The following is a 6,594-nucleotide window of genomic DNA, read 5'->3' as shown; positions in this document are numbered from 1 at the left end:
TGGCTTTTTCAGCTGGATTACATAAGAAATGGCGGTGTCTTGCAGCTGCGCCTTCAGAGCTCTTGCTGTGTTATCTTTATGTTGACTGGGCATCTGCAGCTATTTCTTGCACATACGGGCTGCAGGTCACTGCTGAGATCCAGTCCACATCATGTTCTTTCTGATTTTCGACTGCATTGAATATTGTACCAAGCACCTCAGGGCCACACTGCTCCGTGCATTCACTCATTAATGCCTCCATACTCACATGTGCCGGGACAGAAAGTCTGCGTCCGTGTTCACTTTCCCAGGACGGTACTTAAACGTCAAGTTAAAATCAGCCAGCTCGGACACCCAGCGATGTCTGTTGCGTTTAGTTTGGCTGTGCTCAGGGACATAAGTAACAGGGTTATTGTCACTGTATAGATACATACAGAGGGAGCATAAAACAAATAGTCTCTAAACGTGTCTGTAACTGCCCACTTGAGTGCTAAAAACTCCAGTTTCCCGAATGTAATCTGTAATTTTTCTCTGCGGGTGTCAATGTCCGTGAGCCATAGCAATGACTCTCAGTTTGCCTCCTGTCTCTGGTAAAGGACTGCTCCCAGTCCCTCCTCTGAAGCGTCAACATGCAAAATATAGGATCCTCAAATCTGGGATACGCCATTACAGGTGGGTTAGTCAAGACATCAACAAGATAGTTCAATGCTTTTTGGTGTGTGTCAGTCACTCTATTTTCTGATTGGGGGGGCTTGTCCTGTCCTCGCTGGGCGACATGTGGACTTAGACTGAGTATTTTGGGTTATGTCTGATGAGAGCAGGTCATACAGGCATTTGCATGACGGGAAAAATCCTGCACGTAGCTCCTATAGTAACCCAGGACCCTAGGAGTTTCCGGAGTTCTCTGATGTTAGTAGGTGGTTTTGTTTTAAGCGCTTGTACTGCAGCTACCTCTTTATTGTCCATCCTGTAGCCATCAGCTGAGATCACTTTTCCCAGATAACGCACCTCATTTTTAAAACAGGTCACATTTATCCGGCCTCAGCTTGACTCCCCAGGCTTGTTGACGTTTTAGAGACTGATCTCATGTCTTCAACATGCTGAGAGAATGTTTTACTGCCAAGACATCGTCTAAATAAGGAATACATATCTTGTCTCTGAGTCCTTCAAGGCTTTCTTCCATACTGCGTTGGAAGGCTGACGGTGCATTAGTTAGGCCAAATGGAATCCGGTTCCATTCATACAGACCCCATGGGGTTGTGAAGGCTGTGAATTCCTAGAGTCCTCGCTAATGTTTCCCTGGTGGTAAGCTTTGCCTTGGTCCAGCACGCTGAACCAAGCATTTCCACCCAGACCATCAAGTATCTCCTGGATGCGTGGTATAGGGTGCCTGTCTGGGATTGTCTTTTTATTAAGCCCTCTGTAATCAATACATAGTCTTAGGCTTCCATCCCGTTTCCTCACGCAAACCACTGGAGATGCATATGGGGAAGTGGATTGCGTATAAACCCCTTTTTTAACAGTCCTGTATGTGGGTTTTTACCTCCTCATACAATGGTCGTGGTATGGCATTATATGTTTTAGCTACTGGGCATATCGCTGAGCACAATGTCCATTTGTAAGTTTTTAATAAAACCAACTTCATCTTTGTCCCTCGCAAATGCACTTGACTCTTCTCTAAGCATTGTTTAACAACCATTTGTTGTTCACTGGTCAAGTGGTCTAAGTTGACAGGAGGATCCCACTGTTGGTTTTTTTTATCTCTCTGTGACTTTCCATGGTATAATTATGTTGGACTGGGGCATTATCAATAACTACTGAATTAACATGGGGCTCCTCTGGGTATACCGGATAGCAGTTTGTTATTTCTGTATGCTCCCTATCATAATTTTACCAGGCATCGAGATGTCATGCTGTGTCGCATTTTGACATAGATGTGACTTTACGTGAGAGCAGGAAAATATTTACCAGCTGGCAAGTGATTTCTAATCCCTCTTCCAAAGAAAGATTCTCTTCAGGTTCAAGAGCATCTCAGTGTTTACTTTGAGATCCGTTGTTACAGGGCAGCTAATACACTTGACTTGTCCCTTGGGACTACAATGGACACGCGTCCGGTTTGACTGGGTAAGAAGGTCAGTGTCACTGGTAGCTCCCTGGATCAGATTTAATAGTGCCTCTGCCTTCCTGAACCTAGTCTTAGTGACTGTCTGAGCAAAGTTACTTTTTCCTTGTGCTGCACCTGGGCTTTCTCCTCTCTCATTATTTCAACAATGGCATTGAACCCTATTATTGGTCTTTGTACTACGTCCCTGCTCACAAGCACCGGAACTATTACCTCATCAGTTTCTGATGTTGACCTTTGGGTCACACAGATTGAGACTAACCTCAACCCAGCCCTGAAAGGGAATCTTTGAGCCGTTGGCTGCTCTTAAATCCAGAATTTGCTCACTGTCTAACAAGTCACTGATGGGGTGGATTGTTGCATCAGGTAAGTTTTGGGACTTCCATGCCTCACTCATGACTGATACTTGTGCCCTGTGTCCCACAAACCTAGCGTCTTAACCTTATTCATTTTACACCAGACCAGACACTTCCGGCCTACCAGCTGTGCTACTCGTTTGTATTTTGTACCAGCATTCTCTGAATGAGAGGATTGATCTTTCTGCTTTTCATTTGACATTGAAGAGATAACATGTTGTGGGGGGGGCAGTTTTTGTCTTTTTCGTTTCCTTTCAAGCGAATGTATAGCATCTATCGGTGGGTTCAGCTTTGAGTGTTTATCTTCTTGGGACATTGCTATTGAGGTTATGGCGTGTCCCCCAGTCACAACCTCCGCCAGTTTCCCGTCAGTTTTGTCCCTCCCCTACTCTACACCCTTTTGCCCAATGTGTGTCACTGCCACATTTAAAACAATGGTTGCAGTTTTTGTTGTCCTGCTGACATGCTACACACTGTCTTTTTGGTCTCCTAGGAGCATTCACAGGTAAGTTGCCTCTGTTTATGTCGCCCGCTTGTCTCTCGTGCTGGACAGTTTTTAACAGTGATGCCACCTGGCCTGTAAGCTCCCTGATTGCTGTGTTGTTCTCCTCCATTTTTGTAAATAGGGGGTTTTCTTTAGTCGGTTTGTTAGGTTTAGCTGCAAGCACAGTTGTTGGAAAGACACTTTCATCTTCACTCCTCTCTACTGTGTTCAGATTTGCCCGATGAGCGTTTTTGTTGGTGGCTTTAATCTTTTGGATCCTCTCATTTTCATTATATTGCGCAACCTGCATCTTTTGTAACAGCAGCTCATCATTACTTTCCTCATCCCGCAGATACATTCTCATTTCTGCTCTTATGTTGTCGTTTGACAAGCCTGTCATGATGGACTGTGAACACTGGCTTTGGACTAGCTCTTTGTTATATTTCAGGCCAGACTGGGCACGCTCAGATGCAAACAGTACCTTTTGGCGCAGATCCAGCACTCGGACCAGAAAATCTAGTGGTGTTTCCCCAGGTCCCTGTACAGCTTTTGTCAATTGTTGGTACAATACAGTTGCATCCTTTTCTGCATAGTGAGCTCTGAGTATTTGTCTAAGGATATCAAGCGTAAGGTCTTTTTCCCCTCCAGATAACTCCTCAGTTTCAATCCAGGCCTCACAGCACAAATAACTGCCTCCACAATTTCAAATTCAGGATAGCATTTCCTTAGCCCACTTTCAATCTGATGTTCCAAGCTACTAAAGCTAAGAGTGTCCTTTGAGGTTGACTCACCTACATATCCATCCTTTCTGAACCCCTTGAAGGAGCATAGAAGCTGTTACTCATGGACTCTCTGCCTCCGCGTTGAGTCGCATTGTGCCCCGCTGTCCCCAGAACTCCTTGCTCCAGCAACGACGGAAACGGTGTGCCTTTTCCTCGTGGTTGTTCCGATGCGGGCTGTGGTGAGTGAGCTGTTTCCACGCCGTCCGCATACATGGACACCGCTGCTGTTTCACCGCCGTCGGCCGCTCCCGCGTACCCGTAGCCGGTCACGTTCATCGGGTTGTCCCGGAGTGTGTCGAGCAGGTCGTTCAGTTGCAAAAGCACAGACATACCTTCGTCCTCCTTCTCTAGGAGCTCAACGCGCTCACAAAGTTTATGACGTGCTTAACCAGTGCACGACGAGTTTTACCTGTAACGTCTGGTAAGTTTTCACCCGCAATGTTACAGTTCTCACAAACTCGATGTAATTCTTTCACGGTTAATCCAATCAACTTTTCTTCAATTTCCAAAAGAAAGTCTTCACGGTGTTCCGACATCTTGCTGTTCGTGTTAGTGACTCGATACACTTTTTCCTTTACAAAAAACAATAAAACGGCTCGGTGTCGTCCTAGCTAGACTGTAACTGTTAGCTCTGGAAGCTAAGCTACCTCGTGTCCCTTGCTCACACACACCGGTGTTTTACCGTGTTTTTCTTCGCTGCAGAGTAATCCTCATCTTGATAGGAATCCCAGCGGTGCCTCCAAATTGTTACACCACTCAGACGGAGACGCTGATAGTAGTGTATAAAAGTTCAGTTTATTCCTTCACAGTAGGATTGTTCACACAGCGAGTTCCAGTTCACTACCGCGGACACACACCAAACGTGTCTCTCCTTTACTACACGGCCTCAACTTCTCTGCCAAAAGTGTCTTCTTCTTACCATGTATTACAGTAAGGTTGAACCACAAACCACTACACAGCTAGCCCCCTACTGGCAGGATGAAGAACTGCATAATTTATAATAGAACTACATACTTCAATGCATTACTAAACAGAATGCAGCTAAATTATGTGTTGTCTGTAAACCAAACAAATACTTTCGATAAGGTTCATTCCAGGTGCTACACTAGCAAAAATGGAAGATGAAATAAAGAAACACGTAATGTATTGTTATACAGTGTACGTAGTATAACCTATGTTGGGATTCTAAATAAACTAAGATATACTTACATGTGGCATTACCCAAGATAAAATTGGCAAACTAGCTTACTGAAGTATACCGTCAGTTAGGGCTGAACAATATTGTGTTTTAGCATCGACATCGCGATGTGCGCATGCGCGATGGTCGCATCGGAGGACGTGGTGATGTTGACGCTAATACTTTTTTGCTGCTTGATAGAAAAGTAACCTTTCACCGTTTCTCCTTTACATGATTATTACCATCCGACCATTCCCCTTTAAGACAGGTAGCCATGTGGGCAACGTGTGGATGTGACGTTAGTCCGATGGGGTTTATTGTTATGGGAAGTGAGGCTCTTCGTGTGTAGAAAAGTACCGGAGGCAGCAGCTGCCGCTGATACAGTGATGTCATAGTTTTCATGGGTAGTCAGGGACGCTACAGTAGTCAGTGTTTTATGTTCTCTACAAATACAAACTAAATCCCCTGATTAATGCAACATAATCACAACGTCTCCCGGCCATTTCCCACCGCAGAAAGCTGCTATCAGCCAAGCTAAAGCTAATATAGTTAGATTAAAGAAACCAGCAGAAAGCTGCTACCAGCCAGGCTCAAGCTAATACAGTTAGCCCCAAAAAAAAGCAGAAAGCTGCTACTAGCCAGGCTAAAGCTAATATAGTTAGCTTCAAGAAACAAGCAGAAAGCTGCTACCAGCCAGGCTAAAGCTAATATAGTTAGCCTAAAGAACCAAGCACAAAGCTGCTACCAGCCGGTCTAAAGCTAATATAGTTATCCTAAAGAAACAAGCGGTCCGTCTGTCCCAACTAACGTTTTGGTTCGGAGCCGCGACACTGGAAACGTAACACTAATCTACTATAGATGGCTGTGTCTGATCGAACGTCATTTCCACTGACTGAACTGTTCTTGGATACACGGTTTGTTTCTAGTGCACATGACGTGCAGGTCTGATCAATTTGTCAAACTATCGAGCTGACCCCGCTAGTCAACCACAACCTTAAATTTAGAGGAAGCAACATGCAGTCACTCTCATTCACGTTAGCCTGGATTGATTATTATATGAATCCAAAGGTGTCATGCTAGTCAACCAGAGTATATCTACCTGATGTCCCTCTCCAAAATCACTTCAGAAGAGTAATGTTAGTCACAGCGCTTACTTGCTTTGGTGTTTGTAAAGCATTAAAGTCTATCCCCAGATGAGGGACAACTCTGTCCGGCTTAGTTATGTAGCATGAAAGCTAGCATAAGCTTACTAGCATCCAGCCCGCTTCTAAATACTGTAAATACCTTTTAATTAGCTCAACACTTTTTAACAGTTAAACTGAAACACTGGCGCTGAGCTCCAGGTCCTGCAGACGCAGACGGTCCGCCGTCAGTGGGGCTTGGCCAGCGGGGAAACATCGCTAGAAAGCTCCGCTGCCGACCTCAACGGGATCTGATCTCCAGCGGGACACGGAAAGTGACGCGTTGGATCAGTGTAGTCCTCCGATGAAGAGCAGCGTACAGCTCCTCTAAACTCTGTCAGAGACCAGAGACCAGAGACCAGATGGGCCCCTGTGTCCGTCAGACGGTCTGAATGAGATCCACCACATCAGCGGAGCAATAACATGTAAAGCAGACTATATTATACTATATATACTATATTATACTATATTATACTATATACAGTATATATAGTATATATACTATATATACTA

This window comes from Etheostoma spectabile, unplaced genomic scaffold (assembly GCF_008692095.1).
Source record: "Etheostoma spectabile isolate EspeVRDwgs_2016 unplaced genomic scaffold, UIUC_Espe_1.0 scaffold00018596, whole genome shotgun sequence".
Taxonomy (NCBI): Eukaryota; Metazoa; Chordata; class Actinopteri; order Perciformes; family Percidae; genus Etheostoma; species Etheostoma spectabile.
This window is presented reverse-complemented; position numbering follows the sequence as displayed.